At 40.2% G+C, this 25437-nt stretch overlaps 2 non-coding genes across 2 annotated transcripts; one reads left to right on the top strand and one right to left on the bottom strand.

The window, feature by feature from the left end:
* Nucleotides 1-13803: 13803 nt before the first annotated feature.
* Nucleotides 13804-13932, bottom strand: LOC128589514 (small nucleolar RNA SNORA11). The gene has a single exon (XR_008381074.1). It is a non-coding gene; the product is annotated as a small nucleolar RNA SNORA11 (small nucleolar RNA).
* A 10652-nt stretch (nucleotides 13933-24584) lies between these two features.
* Nucleotides 24585-24800, top strand: LOC128589276 (small nucleolar RNA U3). The gene has a single exon (XR_008380879.1). It is a non-coding gene; the product is annotated as a small nucleolar RNA U3 (small nucleolar RNA).
* The last annotated feature ends 637 nt before the right edge of the window (nucleotides 24801-25437 follow it).

The following is a 25437-nucleotide window of genomic DNA, read 5'->3' as shown; positions in this document are numbered from 1 at the left end:
GCTAGTTCTAAAGATCGAGGAGCTTTCAAGGCGGAGGACAAAGCCCACAAAAAAGGCAGAGGTGCAAAGTGCATGAGTTCACTGAATGTCCAGACAGTTGAAGCACTGGTCTGAGAGGATGCAAGGAATAATTTCTATTCTTTTAAATTTACTGAGGTTAGACTTGTGGCCTAAGATGTGATCTATTTTGGAATATGTTCCGTGGGCTGATGAGAAGTATGTGTATTCAGTTTTGTTGGGATGAAATGTTCTGTAGATATCTGCTAAATCCAAATGTTGGATGGTTAGGTTTATATCTAAAATTTCTTTGCTCAGCTTCTTATTGGAGGATCTATACGACACTGCCAAAGGAGTGTTGAAATCTCTGACTATTAGGGAGCTGGAGGAATTCAAGTTGCTCACGTCTGTTAGAGTTTCTCTTATAACTTGAGCTGCATTTTGGTTGGGTGCATAAATATTAATAATTGAAATCTCATCATATTGAGTATTATCCTTACAAATATGAAGTGACCATTCTTCTCCTTCCTTACTTTTGTTAGTTTAAAGCCTATTATACCTGCAAATAGAATTGCAACACCTGCTTTTTTCTGATTTCCAGGAGGTGAGTGGCTACCTGTATTTACAGTGGCTCCCTGTCCCTGGCATCACCACCTGAGCTCCCCGTCTTATCAGAGTCAGCATTAGATTCTCACAGAAATGAGAACCCTCCTGTAAACTGCACATGTGAGGGGTCTAGGTTACACTCCTTATGAGAATCTAACGCCTAAAGATGTAATGCTCTTGAATTGTTCCCAAACCATGCCACTCCCTCATTCCCCCAACCCCAATCCATGGAAAAAGTATAAAATTATCTTTAATGGAACTGGTCCCTGATGACAAAAAGTTTGGGACTGATTTACTAAAGCGTCAGAGTTCTGCGATTGAAGGGGGATGCACAGGAGTGGGCATCAGTTCTGCAGGGGAGGAAATGACTGTCTTGGCTGGCCTCCTTCCTCCTGGGAAGCCTGCTCTGGGGGTGGTTAACTATGCCCCAGTAGAGAGCTGTGCCACACACAGGGCCCTGATGGTGAGTGTTGGAGTGTGGGATGTGGACAGAGGGGTTACTGAGGGTGAAAGAGAGAGGCTTTTTGTCATGTTCTCTTAAGTCCTTAAATGCACCATGTAAAGAATTTGTTTCTAGTTCCTTTAAATGACAATAAAAATGCTCAAAAGAAGATGGTGTTACATTCCTGAGAGGAGACTTTCTAAGGGGAACAGGTGTGTTTAGTCTTGGCCCTGATGCTGGCCCCTGATGTTTACCTTCTGCTTAAGGTCATCACCCTTTCATGACCACCAGGAAAGGACCAGGGTTTGTTAGGCTCCCTCCCTTTAAAATGGTACCCTGAGCATAGGCAGACATGCCTTTCTTTTCCTTACTTTCTATAAGCATAGCTGAGGTAGACTTTCATTAAGCATTACGGTAAAGCCCAAAGAAAATTAGCACGCAAATACCTTAAAAGGGCCAGGATTTGTTCACTCCTCAGTTCCTGTTCCAGCTCACCCCAGTACTGTCTGTGCTTTGCCTCAGGAGTTATCAGTGCTGGCTGCACATTAAAATCATCTAGGAAGCTCTGGGTCTGACCTAGGTGGGTAAAATAAAAATCTCTCAGGACAGTACTCAGCAAAGGTATTTTTTAAAAGCTCTGCAAACAACTGATTTTGCAGGTGGGTTGAGAAGCACAGCTGTAACTTGGAGGCCAGCACAATTGCAGGAGACCTACTCTGTGGCCCCTTCACACGCCAGCTCCTTGTGCAGCTCCTCCGGGCACGAACAAGGGCTGGGTGCATGTTGTGTGAGTGAGCAAACAAATGTTCATCTTTCTTTTCACCTCGTGGTCTTCCCATTGAAGTCAAAACCAAGACAACTCTGCCATCCACATCCTTTCTGCCCAGGCCCTACCCTGGCTTGAGGAACGCCCCTTCCCGTCATTGGCAGCCCTCTGTTGGATTGTTCTTCTTTTGATACCAGGAGTGGTCCAGTTCCATTCTTTGTTGTGAAAACTTAGTCATTCAGTGACCACAGCATGCAGGCAACCAGGGTCGCACACTTCGATTTGCAGGAGGGGCTGCACATCCATAGGCCACGCCATGGTTGAGCTTGGGGACAAAGCAGAGCCAGCTCAGTCCTCCAATATCTGAACAGAAAGCAGGAGCACAAAACCACCCAGAGGGACACCAGCTGTGGATTTGCACTGAGAACCTCAGGGACAATGTCATTCTTGCCTGGTGTTTGCTGACAAGCAGACTCAGCGATGGTAAGAGTCACCACTGAGGAAGGAGGAAGGCAAATCCTACCACCGTGTGCTCGGGGCTCCTCCAGCAGCATAGACTCTGTCCTTTCTCCAGGGACGTCCTTTGGTGTTTCCTCAGACAGTGATCTGGGGCACATGGAGAAACGGGATCGTGGTCTTAGTTTCACACTTCAGAAGGGCATATCATTGCAAATTTCAAACACAGAAGAAAAGAATCGAGGTCAGTAGAATATTAAAACAATTTTCTCTTAGGCTCAGGGCTTCCATTTTTGCTATATGACATAACTGAGAAGCAATTTATATATGGTAAAATAAAAACAGCATATTCATTATTTCTGGAGTATTTATACAATGTGTGAGTCTGGAAATAAACATGTAATGCTAATTAATATGCTAAGTGACTTTGTTTTGGGAATCCTGGGATTAAATTGCCTAAATATTTATTTATATAACTATTTATTTGTCATTATAAAAAGTGATTTTATATATTTTTCTAAGTATGATAAAATAGAAAATACAGTATATATACAAGTTTTTTCATCTCTTTCAAAAAATATAATTCAAAGTCAATATACAAAGCATACATACATGATGCATAGGAAGACATTACTTAGCTTGGAATTAGAAATTTATTTGTTTATTCATTTACTTATTTATTTTAGAGACAGTTCTCACTGTTGCCTAGGCTAGAGTGAGAGGCATGATCTTAGTTATGTGTAAGCTCAATTTCTGAGCTCAAACAATCCTCCAACCTCAGCCCTCTGACTCTGGGATTACAGCCATGTGCCCTCCCGCCCAGAGAAGTTTTCTTCTTATATTTTGTAGAGTTGGGGTCTCACTGTGTTATCCAGGCTGGTCAAACTTCTGGTCTAAAGCAATCCTCTTGCCTCTGCCTCTCGGGTAGCGGGGACTACAGGCACTTGCCTGGCTAGTTTTTCTATTTTCATTAGAGACAGGGTCTCAATCTTCCTCAAGCTAGTCTCAAACCCTGAGCTTAAGTGATCCACCTATTTCAGCCTCCCAGAGTGCCAGGATTACAGGTGTGAGCCACCATGCTGGCCTCTTTTATTATTTTATTTTTTGTTTATTTATTTTTATTATTTATTTATTTATTATTTACTTTTTAATTATTAAATCATAGCTGTGTACATTAATGCGGTGGTCATGGGGACAATACACTGGTTTTATAGACCATTTGACATATTTTCATCACACTGGTTAGCATAGCCTTCCTGGCATTTTCTTCGTTATTGTGTTAAGACATTTATATTCTACATTTAGTAAGTTTCACATGTACACTTGTAAGATGCACTATAGGTGTAATCCCACCAATCACCCTCCCTCTGCTCATCCTCCCCCTCCCTCCCCTCCCTCTCCCTCTTCCCCATATTCTTAGGTTATAACTGGGTTATAGCTTTCACATGAAAGCCATGAATTAGCTTCATAGTAGGGCTGAGTACATTGGATACTTTTTCCTTCATCTTGAGATAATTTACTAAGAAGAATAAGTTCCAGCTCCATCCATGTAAACATGAAAGAGGTAAAGTCTCCATGTTTCTTTAAGGCTGAAAAGTATTCCATGGTGTACATATACCACAATTTATTAATCCATTCGTGGATCGATGGGCACTTGGGCCTTTTCCATGACTTAGCAATTGTGAATTGGGCTGCAATAAACATTCTGGTACAAATACTTTGTTATAATGTGATTTTTGGTCTTCTGGGTATATACCTAGTAGAGGAATTACAGGATTGAATGGCTGATATATTCTTAGATCTCTAAGTGTTCTACAAACATCTTTCAAAAGGAATGTATTAATTTGCATTCCCACCGGCAGTTTAGAAGTGTTAGCTTTTCTCCTCATCCATGCCAACATCTCTGGTCTTGGGATTTTGTGATAAGGGTTAATCTTACTGGAGTTCGATGATATCTCAAAGTAGTTTTGATTTGCATTTCTCTGATGATTAAGGATGATGAGCATTTTTTCATATGTCCGTAGGCCATGTGCCTGTCTTCTTCAGAGAAGTTTCTCTTCAAGTCCCTTGCTGAGTGATGGGATCACTTGTTCTTTTCTTGCTTATATGTTTGAGTTCTCTGTGATTTCTGGTTATTAAACCGTTGTCGGAGACATAACCTGCAAATATCTTCTCCCATTTTGAGGGCTGTCTGCTAGCTTTACTTACTGTGTTCTTGGCTGTGCGGAAGCTTTTTAGTTTGATCAGGTCCCAGTAGTGTATTTTTGAAGCTGCTTCAATTGCCCAGGGCGGGGAGGTGGTGGGTCCTCCTCATAAAATATTTGACCACACCGATTTCTTCAAGAGCTTTCCCTGCAGTCTTTTCTTTATAGTTTCATGCCTTACATTTAAATCTTTAATACAGTGAGAGTCTATCTTAGTTAATGGTGAAAGGTGTGGGTCCAGTTTCAGTCTTCTACAGGTTGCCAGCCAGCTCACACAGTACCATCTTTTCCCCCACTGAATGTTTTTAATTGGCTTGTCAAAGATCAAATAATGGTAGGTAGCTGGATTCATCTCTTGGTTCTCTATTCTGTTCCACACATCTACTTCTCTGTTTTTGTGCCAGTACCATGCTGTTTTGATAACTATTGATTTATAGTATTGTCTGAGGTCTGGTAGCATGATTCCTCCTGCTTTGTTTTTATTTCTGAGTAGTGTCTTGGCTATTTGAGGTTTTTTCTGATTCCATATAAAACTAAGTATTATTTTTTCAAGATCTTTAAAGTATGACAGTGGAGCTTTGATAGGGATTTCATTGAAACTGTATATTGCTTTGGGTAGTATGGACATTTTAACAATGTTGATTCTTCCCAGCCATGAGCATGGTATGTTTTTCCATTTGTTAACATTTTCAGCTATTTCTTTTCTTGGAGTTTCATAGTTATCTTTATAGATATCTTTCATGTCCTTTGTTAGATAAACTCCCAAATATTTCATCTTTTTGGCATTACTGTGAATGGGATAGTGTCCCATTCACAGTAGTATTTTCAGCTTGACTATTATTGGTATATAGAGGCTACCGATTTATGAATGTTGATTTTGTAACCTGAGATGCTGCTGTATTCCTTGATTACTTCTAAGAGTTTTGTAGTAGAATCCCTGGTGTTTTCCAGTTATACAATCATATCATCTGTAAAGAGTGAAAGTTTGATCTCTTCTGACCCTATATGGATACCCTTGATTGCCTTTTCTTTTCTAATTGCGATGCCTAAAACTTCCATTACAATGTTAAAGAGCAATGGAGACAATGGGCAACCTTGTCTGGTTCCTGATATGAGTGGAAATGATTAATATTTAACTCCATTCAATATGATATTGTCTGTAGGTTTGCTATAGATGACCTCTATCAGTTTAAGAAATGTCCCTTCTATACCCATTTTCTTAAGTGTTCTTATCATGAAGGACGCTGGATATTATCAAAAGCTTTTTCTGCATCAATTGAGAGAATCATATGGTCTTTGTTTTTTAATTTGTTTATGTGCTGAATTATTTTTATAGATTAACATATATTGATCCTGCCTTGAGACTCTGGGATAAAACTGATTTGGTCATGATGTATAATTTGTTTGATGTGTTGCTGGATTCTGTTTATTAGGATTTTGTTGAGTATTTTTGCATCCATATTCATTAGTGATATTGGTCTATAATTTCCTTTTTTGGGGGGGTCTGTTCCTGGTTTGGGGATCAGGGTGATGTTTGCTTCATAGAACGTGTTGGGTAGTCTTCCTTCTTTTTGTATACTTTGGAACAGGTTGAATAATATATTTGCTAGTTCCACTTTAAATGTTTGGCAGAATTCTGACATGAAGTCATCTGGTCCCAGGCTTTTCTTTTTAGGGAGATTTTGTATGGTTGATGCTATTTCAGAACTTGATATAGGCCTGTTCAACATTTCCACTTGATTCTGGCTTATCTTGAAGGGTGACGTGCTTCCAAGTATTGGTCAGATTTTCATATTTCTGAGAATAAAGGTTCTTGTTTTATTCATTAGGAATTTTTTGAATTTCTGAGGAGTCTATTGTTATTTCATCTTTGTCATTTCTGATTGATGAACTGAGAGATTTTACTTGTTTTTTTCCTGGTTAGGTTAACCAAATGTTTATCTATTTTATTGACCTTTTCAAAAAACCAACTTTTTGATTTATTGATCTGTTGTATAATTCTTTTGTATTCAATTTCATTTAATTCTGCTCTAATTTTGGGTATTTATTTTCTTCTACTAGGTTTGGGGTTGGAATGTTCTTCCTTTTCCAGTTGCTTGAGATGTACCTAAGTTGTTAACTTCTTCTTTTTCTGTCCTCTTGAGGAGGGCTTGCAGTGCTATAAATTTCCATCTTAAACCTGCCTTTGCAGTATCCCAGAGGTTCTGATAATTCGTGTCTTCATTGTCATTTTGTTCCACAAATTTTGCAATTTCCTTCTTAATCTCATCTATGACCCAGCTATCATTGAGCATAAGGTTATTTAACTTTCATGCTTTTGTATGATTATGCAGATTCCTGTTGTTACAGAGTTCAACTTTTATTCCATGGTTGTCCGAGAAGATGCAAGGAATAATTTCTATTCCTTTATAATTACTGAGGTTAGACTTGTGACCTAAAATGTGATCAATTTTGGAGTATGTTTCATTTTGTGATAAGAAGTATATGTATTCAGTTTTGTTGGGATGAAATGTTCTGTAGATGTCTGCTAAATCCAAATGTTGGATGGTTAGTTTTAAATCCGAAATTTCTTTGCTCAGCTTCTTATTGGAGAATCTATCCAACACTGCCAAAGGAGTGTTGAAATCTCCAACTATTATGGAGCTGGAGGAAATCAAGTTGCTCATGTCTGTTAGAGTTTCTTTTATAAATTGAGGTGCATTCTGGTTGGGTGCATAAATATTAATAATTGAAATCTTGTCATATTGAGTATTGCCCTTAACAAATATGAAGTAACCATTCTTATCCTTCCTTATTTTTGTTGTTTAAAGCCTATTGTATCTGCAAAGAGAATTGGAACACCTGCTTCTTTCCGATGTCCTTTTGCCTCAAATATGAATGACCATCCTTTCACCCTGAGTCTATATTTGTCTTTTAAGGTAAAATGTGATTCTTGTATGCAGCAAAAATCTGGCCTGAGTTTTTGTATCCAGTCATCCAAACTGTGCCTCTTTAGAGGACAGTTTAAGCCATTCACATTAATGGAGAATATTGATAAGTCTGGAAATATTTTGGGTATCGAGTTTTTCGAAAGTCCTGTGGACATATTTAATTTTTTCACCACTGTGGAAGTTGGAGTTTGATCAAAAGTTTCAGAGTGAGCTTACTTTTGTGGTAGAGGATTAGGCTGATCATTATGGAGGATCGGACTGAGAATATCTTGAAGAGCTTGTTTGGTTATGGCAAATTTCTTTAATATGTGAATCTCATTAAAGTATTTAATTTCTCCATCATAAATGAAACTCAGTTTAGCTGGATACAGAAACCGGGGTTGAAAGTTATTTGTTTTAGGAGATTAAAAGTCAATGATCACCCTCTTCTGGCTTGAAAAGTTTCAGCAGAGTGATCTGCAGTCATTCTAATATTCTTCCCTTTGTGGGTAATTTTTTTCTTACTTCTGGCTGCTTTCAGAATTTTCTCCTTCATATTAACTTTAGTAAAGTTAATTATGATGTGCCTAGGGGATGTCTTATTTGGGTTGAGTCGTGCTGGGGTTCTGAAACTGTCTGCTATCTAAATTTCAGAATCTCTTGGCATGTCTGGAAAATTCTCCTTCATAATTTATGGAAATGGGCCTCTGTGCCTTGCGAAGCCACTTCATTGTTTTCAGGGATTCCAATGAGCCAGATATTAGCCTTTTTTGAATTATCCCACAGCTCTCAGAGAACATGATTTATTTTTGCTCTCCATTTCTCTTCCCCTTTGAGAGTTTGGGACCATTCAAAAGCTTTGTCTTCAATGTCAGAAATCCTTTCTTCTGCTTGGTCCACTCTGTTACTGAGTGATTCTCCTGTATTTTTCAGACCTTGGAGGACTGCAAATTCTTGCTTCAATGTGTCAAAATCTTTGGTGGTTTTGTCTTTAAATCCGTTGAATTCTTGAGACAACTTTTGAATTTTTCCTCGAATTTCTAATTCCAAATTTTCCTCCATTCTAGTAATCTTGTTTGCAATCCAAATTCTGAATTTGATTTTTGACATCTCAGCTATCTGTTTATGAATGGGATATTCAGTTACATCTGCCATATCTTTCCTTGGGGTGGTTGATCTATTCTGGTTATTCATGTTACCAGAGTTTTTCTGCTGATTCCACCTCATGATTATTTTACACCATTTGACCTTTCCCCTGGAGCTTTGCCAAGGACCCATACAGTGCTATGGCCTGAGAAACCGTGGACCAGTTTCGTTTGGTGGGGCTAAGTGTCCCTGTCTGACCCTAGTGAAACAGATACTCTGGGTTGAAGTCTCAGCTGTGGAGAAATACCAGCAATTAAGTCACCCTGCCCCCCACAGGCAACAATTGTAAAACGCAAATCAAATCTTCCTCCCACCTCACACCCAGGGCACCACTTGGATAGACCTCGGGTGATTGGCTGAGTTATAAAGGTCCAAATCAATTGTCTCAGTCTGCACCTGTCTCAGGTGGAAGAGTTTAAAAGGTCTCTGGCAAGTAGAACTCAGGGGTCTGCTGACAACTCAAATATGACTTGTTCCTGTGCTCCATGAGGTCAGGGGACCCATGCAACAAATAGATTAGTCTGGGAGGATTGATGCCTCCTTCCCCACCTTGCACCTCTGTTAACCCCAGTCAATGATAACCCCATAGGGCTGTGACTCAGTTGCCTCCAGTAAGCAGATACTCCAGGAGTTTGCACCTGCGTGAATCACAAGGACATCTATGTGTCCTCAGCCAGGCTGCTGCTCTCTGCCTCTCTCCAGCAGGCGGAGGTGAGGCCTGACAACCTCGGGTGCTTGATGGAGGCTGTGGGGGAGGATGTTCACTCAATTCCAGCCCCGCCCCTGATTGATGCTGCTGACTGAACAACTTTGCAGAATTTGTTTCTGTCCCTGCTAAATTCCCCTGCAAAAGAGAAGTTATTTTGAGTTCACAGAACCTGTGCCTCAGGCCCTATCTTTGCTGTTGCCTGGTAGTTTGTATTTGCAACATGGTTAGCTGTCAGTTCTAGCCTCCTTCCATCCTTTGTCTAGGCCGATGATCCCCTGGGGGCCGGGTGCATCTTAGGCTCAGTAAATAGGTCCTCTGGGTCAGCCCCACCCTGGAAGTCAGCAGGCACTGCACATGCGTTTTCTAGTACCTGCGCTCCACCAGGCCGGTACCGCCTCAGGAAAACCCTTTACTCACAGGGCCTGTGTTTAGCCAGTGGTTGTCACCTGAGAAGATGCCTGGCCTCCTCTGGGTTGAAGAAAGCCAGGGGTGAGAGACAGACAGAGAGACAGAGATACAGAAGGTATGACTCCAGAATATCCAGGGGTGAGCCCTATTTTTGGCAAAAATGGCTGCTGCTCTGTGCCTCGGGGTACCGCTGTTTCAGCGTGGTTCCCTCTCAGCCAACTGTCCTCTCTTCACTCCCGGGCCACAGAATTAGCACTGACCAGGTGCAGTCCAGGCCCTGTCCACAACCCTCAAGAAATCACCCATGAATCTGGACTCCTGGGGGACAGGCCTCCAGACCTCAGAGTGAGAGTGGAGGGGAGTGCTGGGAGCTCAGAATTGCAGGTAGAGAATATATACAGTTTTACAAAGTTTTTTGCCTGGCAGGAGAGTGCCATGGCACCCTAGTAGGGGAAGTAGGTCCAGTTTTTAGAGGGTCTGTCCTGTGGAGTACAATGGGAGGACTTTAGAACTCTTCTCATTTGTTTATGGGGTACTCCGAGCCGTTCTCATGGGGGAGGGGACTCCCGTCCGCTTGGTGATGGATTTTGTACCTTTTGTTTGTTTCCTTGGGGTCACAGCTCACCTCAGCAGGGTTGATGTCTGTTCTTCAACCTTCTCTCTTGGTGCAGCTCTAATCCACCTGCTTACTTGATAAATTTCTGTCCTTTTACTCTCCTTCTGGACAGGAGCCTCTGTGGAAAGCTGGCTTCAGTCAGCCATCCTGTCTCCACCCCCCTCTTTTATTATTTTAAATAAATTATTATGTTTTCTTTTTCTTAAAATTGATTTGCTGGAGAAACTGCCTGAAATTTCTTTCTAACCTCCACTTTTCATGATTTTCCCTTTGTATGGAAGATATGTGGATACATATTTGTGAAATATATCTCATCCTTCTCTAATCTCACATTGTCCTGTGGTGGAAACACTTGCAAGGCACAAACTATTCAGGAAAGGATTGTAAGTCTCAGCATCTTACTACAGCACTTGAATCCTACAGAGTTCACATGATTAAAATGCTCGGCTTCCAAAGCATTTTCTGTTTGAGCAGACTCACGCCATCTGGGGCAGAAGTGATTTTTTCCACCTGACACTTTTAAATGAGGGGCGCTCCTGGCGAGGCTGACTACATGATTTATAGGGTCCAGTGTCAACTGGAAATGAGGGTCCTTTGTTCAAAAATCAGGGCAAAATGCCATTAAAGCTACTGAAGTATAAAGCTCTTTTATTTTTTCTCTTTTTCTTCTTTTCTCTCTTATCACAGTGCTTTTAATTTGCTATTTCTTTACTAAGTAAAGAAAAATTAGAGGTGAAAATTGTTAATATGAATCTTATCATTCATCTTAATACTGTGTAGTTTTAGTTTTCTTTCTTTCTTTCTTTTTTTTTTTTTTTTGAGACAAAGTCTCACTTTGTCACCCTGGGTAGAGGGCCATGGAGTCATAGGTCACAGCAATCTCATTCTCTCAGGCTCAAGCAATCCTCCTGCCTCAGCCTCCCGAGTATCTGGGACTACAGGCACCCATCACAACTTGGGGCTAGTTTTTCTGGGTTTTGTAGGAATGAGGTCTTACTCTTGCTCAGGCTGGTCTTGAACTCCTGAGCTCAGGTGATCCACCCATCTCAGCTTCCCAGAGTTGTAGAATTCCAGGTGTGAGCCATTGTGCCCAGCCACAGTCCTGTTTTCAATGCAAATATAACTTACATGGAATCAAGAAAACTGTACAATTTGAGTTCATAGCTTGCACATGCATATGTATTTCTTACTGGAACAGTGGAAATGTTCATGCACCCACTGAATTGTTTCATTTCACTTCTTGGTAGGCGCCTATTCTACCAACATGCTGTACTTTCTGCTCATGGATGAGTCAGGAGGAACAGAGAGGAAAAGGGAGTGATGGGCCACCCCATCTTTCACTTTCCTTCGCTGTCATCGTTTTCAGTGCAGTTGTTGGCATATGCAGGGAGGTAATAAGAGCAAGAAAGAATATAATACTGCTCTTGGCTGTTTATATGTCTTAAGATGCAATTATCTATCTATTTATTTATTTATTTTTGGCCAGGGCTGGGCTTGAACCTGCCACCTCGGCATACAGGGCTGGAGCCCTACTCCTTTGAGGCACAGGTACTGCCCTTATCTTTTTCTGTCTTCTAAGCAAGTTACAGTTCTAACAGAAAGCCTGGGCTTCCGCCCACCCTCACCACCTGAGTTAGTTCCAGTGCTCACACACTCACCTTGTATTTGAGGCTTCAGGGCTTGTTGAACTATCATACAATACGGGGCCGCTGGAATTCTCTGCTCAAGGAGCAGTGCTACATTTGTGTGTATATGCAAATAGGGTGAGGAGGAACGGCATATTTTATCATGAAAGTATGACCTCCATTGTCACATTGACTTTCACTCATAAAACACATTATTAAGAATTTCAGGATGACAATAGGAACATTAAACCAAGCACTGAGTCCTTCTGAGTGTGGAGCCCTGTGTGACTACACTGTCACCTGCACAGGAAGCTGGCCCTGGCTCCTGCCATTTTATAGAGGCTAGGGATACTCCAAACCCCTACAGTACATGGGGCAGTGCCTGACATTAGACACTGCAGGAAAGGTTAGTATTCTGTCTCAGCAGGGCATGTGAGGTCAGCACAAAAGGCCACTTCTTTCCTCTGGAGTAGAATTGTTCCCAGAGTGGGGTCTGCTCTGTGTTCCTCAATGTCATGTTCATGCCGTCCGAGACAGCCACTTTCTGCTTTTTGAGGGACTGTTCACTCTGCAAAGCCAGGCACCTCCTTTGCTCTGTTTGCTGTTGAGGCCAGACAAGGTGGCCCGGTTTTCCAAAATGGACCTTGACAGCTCCTGCCTGTTCTCAGTGGACCTCAGGTCCCTATAGCACTGTCCCCATGAAAGGAATCCCACGGCCACTGCCTTTCCCTTCGGGTGGGACATGGGGAAATGCAGCCTTCCAGAGGTTGGACCTTGCCAGCAGTGGTCCTCATGACTGTCCTACCCAGATGGGCCATTTCCAACCTAATAGTCCACCACATTATTGCAACTTCCTGGCATGATTGAAAGTTGTTTTATTTTTTGTTTGTTTTTGAGACAGAATCTCACTCTATTGCCCTGGGGGTGTGCGGTGGCATCACAGCTCAGGACAACTTTAAACTCTTGGGCTCAGGAGATCCCCTTGCCTCAGCCTCCTTTGCTGCTGTGATTACAGGTGCCAGCCATCATACCCAGGTAGTTTTTCTATTTTTAGTAGAAACCTGGTCTTGCTTTTGCTCAGGCTTATCTCAAACATCTAAGCTTAAGCAGTCCACCTGCCTCAGCCTCCCAGAGTGCTAGGATTATCAGCGTGAGCCACCAGGCCTGGCTTGTTTGAAAGTTTTAACAGAGGGCGTTCATGGTGTAGGTGGCTAGGAAACCTAGGACGGGGGCAAAGAGCAGGCATAGAATGAAAGTGGGGCAGTGTGGGGGAGGGCAGTGAGGCAAGGGTTCAGTATCTTCTTTAGATTTTTGTCCTCCTGTGTGCCAGAAGGAGTGCCAGGATGAGCGAGGAAAAATCCCAGCCAGCCCAGTTAATTCCCCACCCACATTTTGGGCTGCAATTCCATTTCTCGGTCTCCAACCATGCACAGCAGATGGTGGAGGTGGGAGTGATGCTGAAGAAGGCCCAGGCCAGAGAAGTGTTTTCGTAGCATTTAGTGCTGCTGGCACCGGCCGTGCAGTAAAGAGTTTAGGGGTGCCCTGGTGGTGGTACTGGGCTACATGGAATGTTGGGAATACTATTAGATGTTAACTCCCATTCCAACCAAGCCTGGCTTCTTGGGGCTGAGCTCCATAGAACTCACTGCATGAGGGGCCTTGGCTGATGAGCGATGTCTGTCGTGGTCTCAGGCAGAGAGGGCGGCTGCACACTCATGTTGTGTATTTGCTGCCTTTGCCATGAATTGCACCCAATTTTCTTTTCTTTTTTTTTTTTTTTTTTAGTTTTTGGCCGGGGCTGGGTTTGAACTTGCCACCTCCGGCATATGGGGCTGGCGCCTACTCCTCTGAGCCACAGGCTTTTCCAATATTTTCTTAGGCAATTTTTCAAAACTACAGTGCAGCTGAGAGAATTATACATTGATCACCCATATGTTCTTAGGGAGGCCACAAGTTTTGCTCCCCTCATCACAATGACCCCAGATTCCTGTAGGGAGTTTTATAAACAGGGGAGCCATTCCTCTGGCCCCCTGATGTGAGCACACCGCACACATGCGCGCGCACACACACACACACACACACACACACACACACACACACACACAGACTTCTTGAGCTGGTTAATTGTATATGCCAACTTGGCTAGGCTGTAGTGTCTAGATGTTTAATCAAACACCTGCTTAGAAATTGCTGTGAAGGTGTTTTTCAGATGTGATTAACATTTGAGTCAGTAGACTTTGTATAAAGCAGTTGTTACCCTGTGAGTGAGTCTCATCTAATCAGGTGAAGGCCTGAAGAGCAAAGACTGAGGATTCTCCAAACAGCCTGTAACAGAGGAAAGCTGCATGATTTTCCAACTCGCTGCCCTGTGAAACCTGGACACAAGACAGCAGCAGTAACTATTCTCTGGATCTCCAACCCACCGGTCTTCCCTAGAGATCATGGACTTGTGAGCCTCTATAATTGTAAGAACTAATTCCTTCAAACAGATCTCTATCTGCAAACACCCAGTTGATTCTGTGTCTCTGGTGAACCTAGACTTGGGTCTCTTATGTAGTATTCCACACCCACCACCCGCTTGCCTTTTTAAAGAATTATCTCATGTAAGGAGACATATCTTCCACATGCCTAGTTTTCTAGGGAGTCTAGGTTTGAAGCAAGATCCATAAAGAAGGGTTCATGTTAGCACAAAGATACAAAAAAACTGTAATCGACTTCAAGAGAAAGGAACATTTAAGAACGATATTATGAGATATAGAAAGGGTGGTGCTACAGTCTCAGGCTTGAGTTTTGGATTTGGGCTGCGATCTACAGCTTTGTGGCTATGTGACCTTTGGAAGAGCATCTAATCTTTCTGAGCTCCAGTTTTCCTTCTCTGTAAAACAGGGGGAATAATGTCCAGTTCCTCTACAGGTAGTAGATAGTGTGGGTGCTCACTTTGGCTCTTTGGGTTATGAAAAAAGATCGCATTTGAGCTATGGCAAAATGATGCGGTGGTTAAGTTATTCGTTATTGATTCTTCCCCTTGCTCTGCTGACTAGGTTCTCTTCTAGCCTCCTCTCTTTACTTCACCTAGCCCTGCTTTCAGATTGTTCATTCATACCAAGATCAGTGACAAATAGAAGCACATGTCGTTACCCTTTTGGTAATAGGGCTTAAGAATAAGCAAAAGTAGCAATGTTCAGGCTGTAACAGAATGCAGGTGAAGTTTTGTTCAGTTGGGCTTGAGGGCAGGGAAAGGCAATGATGGCTGCTTCCATATTTAGCCCAAGCACGTGGTCCTACCTTCCTGACTGCACATAGGGAAAGAACATAGCCAGCTCTCGATAAAGGTTAGCTAGAAACAGTAGCAGTAGTAGCACTAATTTATTGCAAAGATTGACATGGAGCACTCGAGTTGAGGTGAAAGGAAGGAAAAAGCCAGGTGGGAAGGTAAACATGGTGTGTATTGTGTCACCAACTAGACTGTGGAATAAGTTTGCACTGATTAGTCAAAAGTAAAACAGTTAAGGTAGGACCAGGACAGTAAACCATCACTAAGCACTGTTATACAGTTATTACCACTGTTTAGTAATGGTTTACGAATGTCTGCCCCATAAAACATCACCTTTGATATAAAAGTGACTGTTTTAAGCCTTGGCACCTGGCAGGGATGATATTACCTGGTATTTCTGCGAAGTTAACCATATGATGTGGTAAGCATTGATACTTGCTTGGACAAACTCCTCCTGGATTTTGTTCTGATATCTTTCACCCATGTGATGCAGGTGGATGTTGATTAGTTTGTGATAAAATGAAGGTTCTATTGCCATTGCCAGAGGTGGCCGTAAGATCAAAGAAAGGTATGAAAAGAAGCCGCTGGTTGGAATGTGTGTGCAGAAGGGACGGTTCACATTTTGCCATTTTTTACCCATCTGGAGTGAGAGATTGAATAATTTATAAAAAGACATTTATCAGATTTTGTCATTATCCTTCTCTGCTCACTTGAACGGCCATCTCTTCCGTCTATCAAATACCAGAATGCTTTTTAACCTGTGCCATTTATCCATCTGTCTGTTGGTGCTAACGTTGCACTGCGTTAATTATCATGTTATTTCTTAAATGTTTGAGTAGGAAGAGTGAAAAATCAAGTGTAATGTGCTGTGTGTATCATTTAATTCTCTTAGAGTAGGGGGTATTCTTTAATAATTAGCACATCTATGTACATTCACATAGCACATTACTAGTCACTGTCACCTAAGCCAACCATGTGCAAGGCTTTGCAGATGGTGAGAAACGTTATGGAACATGTGACTTTAGGAGCAGAAACATATTTAAAAGAGGTGTCTACAACCAATTCAAAAGGAAACAGATGCTCTCATGTTTTTATGAACTCTGGTTTGGAGCTACTCAAGATGCTTACTATGATGCACATTTTTGCAACCTTAAATCATGGTCTGTCACCTTCCAAGGAAACAGTTTCAAACACCATATTGAGCGACAGTGAAATAAGAACTAAGTCAGGTTCTGACTTTCTTTTTTTCTCCATGTTGTGCAGACTGTCATATCTGAAATTGATTTTTATCAACAAATTTTGTCTCTTCTGTATGTTTATCATTGAGATGTGGTTTAAAGATGGATCTTATTCCGTGAAGTATGTGGAAATATCATGGTGGCTCTGAGAATTGGATTGTCTGCTTTTGGACAAAAAAAAACGATGCCTTGTTCTATGAAATAGCAGTGGTTGCTGGTCTGTGTCCTTGCGTGGGGGAGGAGAGAGAGGGAGAGGGAGCATTGCAGAACCATTTTGTGTGTCTCCTGGGCAAAACGAGAGTCGAAAAGTTGGCAACTCACTTGTGCCCAGTCAAATTTATTAATTCAGAACAATAAAAACTCTAGCATTTTATCATGCCAACACAGAAACCCCCCCAAATCATAAGACTCAAGCATCTTAATTTCTACCACTTGTCAGTAATATAGCAATAAATTGAATGGGAGGAAGGGTTCTACATAGACGACAATGTGACATTTCAGGCATTTATAATTGGATATCTAGTTCAGGGAACTTTCTCACTAATGGACAGTCATAGTCTTTGTGGGTAATGTCTACATTTTAATTATGTTGCTAGAAATCAAATAGTTTAAAACTCACGGAAATAATAGTTTCCCACGAGCACTGCATAGCACATTTTAGAACATTGACTATCAGAAGCACTTTCCTTTCTTGACAAGGAAGATTGAACCCAAACATGCCAAGTGACACGTCAAAGTCCCTTGGTGGGTGGGTAGTGGGGCTGGCTGCAGATCCAGACCTTCACACCCAACAGGCCAGTGTGGGTCCCGCCATAACGGGGACTGTGAACTGCTTTCCACTGGTGTCAATGGCAAAGGCCACTTGGAGAACTGTGTGAAGCACCCAGAGGTTACAGCCACACCCACTATTTTTTTTCCTTTTATTAAGTCATATACACATAGATCGTGAATACATTTATGCTTTTGTGGGGTACAACCCACTTTTAACAAGCAGCATGCTGGGCCACCAGTGCCTGCCTTAGAGAGAGTGGGGGTGTAGGAGGTCTGCCGTATTACCCCTTCTTTTTACTTTGAGACAAAAGTTTCTAGGTGTTCCTTACTTCTCCGTGAAGGAGTTCCCGCAAGCCATGTTTTGTGAGTGGCTGAAGGTCCTTGTCACAGGCAGCCCCCAGATTACGAACAAGATGGGTTCTGTAGGTTTGTTCTTAAGCTGCACTTGTACGCAATTTGGAACAGGTACATTTACCTGTAATAGCTTCCATTTGTAAGTGTGAGTCTTACATAAGTCAGATGTATGTAACTCGGGGGCTGCCTGTACCTGATTTTAGGAGAGCACATGAAGGTAGAGCGATGCTCAGATGTGATTCCTGAACATCCTGTCTTTGCAAACTCTCAGCTGTACTCTGCCTGGAAACTGAGTGTGGCACAAGAACCCCGTTATTCTCATGCTGCTTTTGTGGGCTTGAAGCCAGAGAGGAGGTGAGTGCAGGGCCAGTGCAGGGCCAGCTGTTCTTTACCACACCTGACTCATCATTTCCTACCACCCCCGAAGTTTTGACAGGCAGACCTTGCCACTCTGCAGTTAAGGGGCAACCTGGGATATGGCCAGCAGCTGACGGACCATTTCATCTCCTTTATTAGCTACCTAGTATAGTCCTGGATGGTATCTGCCCTCCACAAGCAGAACTCACAGGTTGAAACTTTCCAATAGAATGTTTTTCTGGTTCATCTTTCTCTTTTAATTTCTCTTGTACCAATCCATATTTCCTCAGTTAGGTTTTATGTTCTAGAACCTATTTGGCCGGCAGATTGGCATCAATGTAAGAGGGATGCTAGCTGTGTACGGCAGGACATGAATGATGGGTTGAAATCATTCAATTAATGGTCCAGAACAGAGGAAAAACTTCAGAGAGGGAAGTATTACTTACAAATTTTATCATCAGACATACTTGATTAAAAATTAGTGGCTCGTACTCCCAACTCTTTAATATTGATTAAAAAAACCCAGTGAAGTGACAATTTCCCTTACCCATCACCGCTGGTCATGCACCATCTGCACTGATGTATTTTATGTTATATGGCTGTGATATAAATGTTGAGCTGTCCTCTGTGTAGAGGACAACACTAGTGTACTATGTTTTACTTGTAAGGCAGGTGCCATAGATGTTTTCAGATGTTGTGATGAATTTTTGTTAGGCTATTGACCTCCAATCAATTCTTCCCCATGACAAGTGGGCTATACACTGAGGACAGCTTAGGCGACTGAGCCATGTTCTGCACCTGTATTTCTGAAAGAGACTCAGACCTCTGGCTCATTCCAGATTGTAGGTACAACCTTAGTATTTTTAACCCTATAAATATCAGCTGAGTTCATTGAGCCAGAGATAACGGAGTAGAAGTTAAATAATTTCCAAAGGTAATTTGCTTTTCAGTGAATGAGAAATTGTATCAATAAAATAAATTAAAAATTGTCACATATCTGCAATCCACCCATAGCTCTACATTGTGTTAACCTTACCTGAAATCACAAGAAGTAAGTGTTACTTACTCTTTTACTTCACTTTGCAATACAAGAAAGAAAGCACTAATAAGTATATTTTTCATCTTTTGTCCTCTTGCTATGAATGAATTTATTTATCTCTCTAGAGTAACATGATTTTATATGAAACCATTTCTTTGTGCATCTTAGATTCAAATATGAGGTTTTTTTTTTCACTATATATACTTTTTTCATCTTGCTTTAGAGATTTTTCTGTACTCGGTTTGGGAATATTTTCCAAATGCAGGTGCAATATCTGCCTATAATATATACTCAGATGTGTAATGGTCTTTTTAGTTCATCTGAGAATTATGCCCTGCCCCTAATTTTCTGCCCTCCTCCTAGTTTTCTAAAAAGGCATCATTGTTGTACTATTGCATTTTTAAAATAAACTGCCCAGTACATTATGTGATTCACATAAGTATACCAGATGGATTCAAAAGATATTGAGTCATATTGTTCAGCCTTCTGAACAAACATGTTGATAGCATCATTTGCCAGCATTTCTTTTTTATCATTTTAAAATGTTCTGTTTCATTTCACCTGGTAATGCTTCATGAGACTTGGAAGTATGTCTTCTAATTTTTTACTTCTTGGAAGCTATTTTATTTGAGTCTTATTATCACTAACTATTAAAATAAATTGCTTGAAGGCTTCCAAGAAAACAATGTGACTTTAACATACAAAGAATTTAATGCATATATGAGAGAACATTTCTCCATAAATAAAAACTTCTAAATTGAGGGTGTTACTGGCCAATACTATTTTTTTGGGTTCACAATAAAATAGGGTTTGAATATTTTCTTCTTGATTTATTCCTATCTCTCAATGATCAAAAAATTATTACAGAAGAAATCCCATTTTCCCTTAAAAAATTGTTTCTTATGTTGTCTGTGAAACTGAGTGCTTTGAAAATTTTAACCGTAATTAATGAGGGAACACCTGGAAATGCTGCTAACTTCATAACCCTGGTTTGAGACTTGGAGATGGGGTAGATGAAGTAACAGCCAGAATTTTGAAATTAATGATTAACACCTTCTTGGAGATTAATGGTTGATTTGTGTTTCCCCCAGTACAGATTGAGTAATTAGCTGATTAAGTAAACAGAAAAAGCAAACTCTGCACTTTGGGGCTTGAACCATCTGCTTTGTTGTCCCCATTGATTAAATAAACTGTAAAATGATCACTTACCCCCTGAATTTCCTCATGCTCTGTGGTTACACTGAAGTTAAGCATTAAACAACAGGGTGGCCCACCTGAAATCTGCCTCAAAGTACCTGCAGCCCTGGCGAATATGTAAATTCCAGAGCCACATCCCAAACCAATCAGAATCTCTGTGGGTGGAGCCTGAGGATCCTCACTGTGACCATCAATCCTGGCTGTTCTTAACAGACACCAGATTTTGAGAACCACAAAGCAACCAGAAGCTCCATGACCAGCTGTCCCCTAGACCTGACTTTTCCTGTAACTGGTCACCCTCTTTGTCACTTTTCCCTTTGTTTTCTGCTTTCCACTGATTCTCCCAGGGCCGGGCAAGTTCTTTCCTCTTTACGCCCTTGCTCATGTTCATTTTTACTTTTTCTAAAGAGAAATCTACAAAACAAAAATTTTTAACTCACAGTAGGTTTTGAAATAAGCCCAGCAGCCTTAGCTGATATATATATATATATATGCAATACTGTATATATATATATAAGTAAAATAATCACACTCAATTCTCCATGAAGTTTGAATATTTATTGCACATTTTTATCCTCATTTTCATCCTATGAAATATACCCGGGTAGGTATTTCTGTTGTGATTTGAAAGGTGAGTTAAACTAGCCCAGGGAGCTAAAAGGCTTCCTCGTAGGACCAGAAAGTCTATGGCTTCCATGAACATTTCGAGGACCCAGAAGTGTGGTTATCTTAATATTCTCAATGCCTAGCATGTTGCCTGGCTTATAGGAGATGTTCAGAAGTGTCTGAATCCCTCCATGTATTGTTTTTTCATCTGACAGGTTCACCTCTTCAGAACAAAGGCCTGAAGCAGTGAGAGCAGTGAGGTGCCAAACTGTTCTAAATCTTTACACAGGAGACCAAAGAGCATGATTCACCTTTCCCAGCTCTGGGTTCCTGATTTCTGGGGTTGCTTTCTAAGAGAATAGGCCAGGTGAGATAATGTGGCTGCATAATTACGTAATTTTTTTATTTTCACTGACTTTGGCCTAAGTCCTTATAATGTCGTTAAATATGTAGACACAAATTAGTCCTTTTATACACAAATCTCCTTCTTGTATCAGTTATAACATTATGTTTTCTCTGGCCTGTGGTACAAACCCCTCCTAAAGCTCTCTAGACCCTGAAGAGCCCCATCTCATATTCCTATTCCCTTCATTTGCGTGTGACTATCCTCATTATGAACTTTTTTCTATAAACTGGAGCCTTTAGCTAAAGAAACTGCCAGTGCTGGTAAGAGCAGTTAGCTCTGAAAACTCTCTTGGATTCCTGCTGGGTTTCTGGCTACCTTCACTCTTGTGGTTAAAAGAATATCAACCAAGCCACAGTTCTATCTGCTTTCTGGCCCTGTTTGTCTGCCATGACAAACTAAGTCTGGCTTAGTTTTCCAGGTACAACGGAACTGCACAATTTCTTCAGAGTTTACTTCTGATGTTTTCCCTTCACCCTGCATTCTAGAGCCTGCTCTGATTAGTTCATCTGTTCATCAACAACAAAAATGAAAGGCTTGTTTTCTTTTTAATGCAATAAAAACTTACATTTAACCCCCCCACCCCCAGGCTCTGCCTTCCCCAGGCTAATTTTATTTGCACTTTCTGCAAAAAATCACCCTTGGCTTGTCCTCAAAACTGTCAAATGCTCAGATTTTACTGTGGAAGAGATAATACTGTCTGCAAATGAGGACATCGGAGTTCTTGACGCAACATGTAATATTACTCTGGACAAAACAAATGGCCTTCTTTGGGCTTTAAAGTCTTTGTAAAATGAGGAATTGGAATAGATGTTCTCTAAAGCATTTCTGCTCTTCATTTCCAAGACTCTTCCAGTTCCCTCATCTCAAACTAAAAGAAGATATGCAGCATTCCAAATTCTGCTAACACCCTTATGCAAAATTATCCCAACTTATTATTGAAAGAGTATACTTTTATTAAAATGACTTTTTACTAAATATTAGGTCAGTGTTTTTCAACTTTTTTTTTTTTTTAACCTCATGGCACACTTGAACCTGTAGTTAAACTTCCATAATAAACACTTAAGTTATGTTGATAAAAAAAGAGTAAAAAAAGAATATACTTACTGTGCTTTGAACTTCTTTTGAAAATAATTTGATTAACAATCATTAAAAATTTGGGGGTACACCTAAGGTCCTCTCGTGCATACCAGGGTACAGTAGCACACCAGTTGAAAATCACTACTTTAGGCAAAAAAAAAAAAAAAAAAAAATATATATATATATATATGTAAGCAAACAAATCAAGCAATGTATTAAAAGAATAATACATTGTAACTGACTGAGTTTATCCAAAGGATGAAAGATTGGTTGACATTAGAAAAATGACCAATGTACTTTGCAATATTTTTAAATAATAAATTCAGTGAGAATAAATCATAAATTTTTCTTAATGGGCATGGGGAAGTATTTGAAAAAATATTTTATATATTAAGATACATGCATATTTTTAACTTGAGTCCCATAGTGAATCCATGAATCAAATTCAATAGTAAATTTCCTTCTAGTTATAATAAATGTATTTCCAAAACCATATATGGGTTTTAGAATAAATAGACCAGTAATAATCAGTAAGGATTCAGAATTTTCTTTCTTTATTTCTTTTTTTCTGTTGAGACAGAGTCTCATTATGTCACTCCTCAGTAGAGTGCCGTGGACTCACAGCTCACAGCAACCTCCAACTCTTGGGCTCAAGCGATTCTCTTGCTTCAGCCTTCCAAGTAGCTGGGACTATAGGCACCCACCAGAATGCCCTGCTTAGCTAGTTTTTCTCTATTTTTAGTAGAAATGGGGGTCTTGCCTTTGCTAAGGCTGATCTCAAACTCCTGAGCTCAGCTGATGCGCCCTCCTCAGCCTCCCTGGGTGCTAGGATTACAGACGTGAGCCACCACGCCTGGCAAGGATTCAGAATATTGAAAACATGAAGGGATTTAACAAAATGGATTTATGTAAAACAAGATACTCATGAACTTATGAATATAAATTGTTTACAAGCACACATGCAAAATTTATAAAAACAGACCATGTAGACAATAAAAAATTCAAAGCATTAAAATCGTATATTTCTTTTGTGATAAAAGTAAAATTAAGGTAGAAATTAAAACAAAAGATAAACTACAAAACCACCGTACACTGAAAATTAACTACAACTCTAATGAAACTATGGGTCAAAAATGACTCATAATAAAATATGAAAAAAAATCTCAAAATTGAAAGAGTGTGGTTAATACAGTAATTGGAGGGAAATTTACAGCATTAAATGTTCATACAAGAACAGAAGAAAGGCTGGCGATTAATGGGATTCGTTTCCATCTTCAGAAGATGAGAGAAAAAAATTAACCTAAAGAAAGTATAATGAAAGAAATAATAAAGATAAAGCAGAAATGAGTGAAACAGAAAAACAAACTTAAAATGGAGAGGCTCAACAAAGGACAAGTTAAATTTTCCAACAGACTGACATTGATATAGAAAAAAGGAAAGAAAACCCACAATACGAAAAATAAAATGTTATCTAACTATAGATGCTTCAGTATTAAAAAAAATAAGAACATATGAACAACTTTATGGCAAAATTTTTGAAAATTTATATCAAATAGACAAATTAAATGAAAACTTTGGAACAAATGGCTACATTTACCAAATGAACATTTTGCCACATCTGACTTGAGAACAAAAACCCAACCCCAAACAAAATGGTTTCACTAGTGAGTTTTTCTAAATATTCAAAGGAAACATTTTTTACTAAGTCCCACAGAAAATCAAAAGAGAGGGACCAATAAGAAGCTCATATAGGCCAGGTGCAGTGGCTCATGCCTGTAATCCCAGAACTCTGGGAGGGCAAGGCAGGCAGATCACCTGAGCTAAGTGAGACCCTTTCTCTAAAAATAGCCAGTTGTTATTGTGGCAGGTGCCTATAGTCCCAGCTACTTGGGAGGCTGAGGCAGAGAATCATTTGAGCCTGAGAGTCTGAGGTTGTTGTGAGCTATGGCACTGGGGCTATGCTATGCTACCAAATCTGTCAAGGGTTGTATGATAAAGGATATTACAGGTGCAAGTCAATCAAATACACAGATGCAAAAATCTCACTAATTGTTAGCAAACAAATCAAGCAATATATTAAAAGAATAATGCATTATAACTGAGTTTATCCAAAGGATGAAAGATTGGTTAATATTAGAAAACTAGCCAATGGACTTTGCCGTGTCATTAAATAATAAATTCAGTGAGAATAAATAGTAAGTTTTCTTAATGGGTATGGGGAAAGATTTGACAAAATTTGACAGGCATTCCTGATAAGAAATTGCCAGCTAGAAATAAAAGGGAAATTATTAACCAAAAACTAAAAACATAGATTTGACTACATTAAAATAAACAACTTCTGTTTATTAACAAAACCACAGTATTAAAAAAAGCCACAAATAAAGACTATACTTTCAGGGATCATTTCTATAGTTTGTTACTAGAGAAGTCTCTCTGAATGTGTAGAGCACCGGAAACCACGAGGAGGAGGTGCAGCGTTCTCTCCTGAGCGTGAAGCCGGCTTTTGGTGTTGCTTTAGTGCAATTGCCATTTGCCATTGATGATCGTTCTTCTCTTCCTTTGGGGGAGTAAGAGGGAGAGAACGCAGTCTGAGTGGTTTCCCTTAAAAAAAAAAAAAAGCCACAAATAGGGCCACAAAGATATTTACTGCACATATAACTGACACAGGGATCGTGCCTGGAATATACACAGAATAGTAAGGAGAAGGAGACTACTCATAGAAAAATGGGTAAATAACTTAAACAGGTGCTCATAGATGATAGATATTCAACCCCATTTGTTATCTGGAAAAAGCAAATTTAATCCATGAGCTATAATCATAAGCTTATTATGCTGAAAATTTTAAAAATATGACACATACTATGTATTGACTAGAGTTTTGAACAATGGAAGTTGTCCTTGCTGTTGAGAGTGTAAATTTGCAAAATTCTTTGGATAAAAAGCTGGCAATACTTAGAGAATTCTAGCATGCTTATTCTCTGCAACAAGGAAGACTACCTCTACTTTTAGATTTTGGAAGTCAAGGCCAAAAACATTTGCAGCAGGTCTTCCATAATAGCTAAAAACTGAAATGAAGCCAACCTCCATTAATTGTAATGCACATTAAATAATTTGATCTTTTTATTAAATAAGACCTATCTAGACAATAAATTATCAATCTACAGCTCCAAATAACCATATACGTTTGTGACAAAATAAGAAAGAAAAACAAGGAAGTGATTATGAGAAAATTCA

Source organism: Nycticebus coucang, chromosome 6 (assembly GCF_027406575.1).
Source record: "Nycticebus coucang isolate mNycCou1 chromosome 6, mNycCou1.pri, whole genome shotgun sequence".
In the NCBI taxonomy this organism is placed as follows: Eukaryota; Metazoa; Chordata; class Mammalia; order Primates; family Lorisidae; genus Nycticebus; species Nycticebus coucang.
Note: the sequence above shows the minus strand (reverse complement) of the source record. Positions and strands in the feature narration are given on the sequence as shown.